We start from the raw sequence: 944 nt of genomic DNA, 5'->3' as shown, positions 1-944 counted from the left end.
TTTTCTTGATCAATTTTTCGATCATATTGATCATATTTCCTGCGTTCAAAGAACTTCTCACTGTTTTCACTTGTAAAAATTATATCCAACTAAAATACAACCTATTTTTTGTAAAGAAATCGGTAAAATTTGTTACAAAATCCGATTTTTCTCGAAATCAGGATTTTCTGTTTTACTTCGGAATAAGCGGAATAATATACTTTTCAGGTGGAATGAAGGTTGGTTGGTAAGTTTTCCGATTATTACGAAGTAAAAGTAGAAAAACAATCCGAGAAACTCGAATAAATCGAAAACAAAGTTCATAGTTTTTCTTGCTGTGAGAGCATTCTGCGAAAACTGGAAAAATGGTCACTCCGTAAAATCTGAAGGGGGAAATGAACGATATTGGAAGATCTGAACAAAATCACATCTTATTACAACTATAGTTAGATGAACTAATCCATATATGAGATATACATCCCCAATACGACCTGAAATTGTAAACGAAATATGGACGCGGCACGCCCGATCTCGATCGCGCAAACGGTGTACCTATGTCGTCCATATGAGGCGCCGCGCCAACGCATATGCCGTTACCCTGTGTTCTTTGAATTTTCGAGATTATAGTAGTTTACTGAAAGTCCGGAAAACATTGGCTCAGAACAGAAAAGAGGTTTTTGCATGAGTTAACAAGAAAAATCAATTAAATATGGAAATCAAAATTTTTTGAAACAGTAAAAATCTCTATACTCACTGCTGGGATTCATTCCTTGCTCGATGCATCTCACATAACGGCATGCTCGGCAGTTTGATCGGTGTCCTAAAAGCTAATTTCTTGAAATTTTAAATGATTTTTTTCTTATTTTTTCTGTCATTTATCCAATTCTAAGAAATTTCTATTGTTTTAATAAGACATATTTTTTTGATGTTTCGGATATAGTACTAAAATTTGATTCGATAAAATT

The sequence above is a fragment of the Caenorhabditis briggsae genome, assembly GCF_000004555.2.
Source record: "Caenorhabditis briggsae complete genome, chrIV, whole genome shotgun sequence".
Classification (NCBI taxonomy): domain Eukaryota; kingdom Metazoa; phylum Nematoda; class Chromadorea; order Rhabditida; family Rhabditidae; genus Caenorhabditis; species Caenorhabditis briggsae.
The sequence above is the reverse complement of the archived record's forward strand: the minus strand, read 5'-3'. Positions refer to the sequence as shown.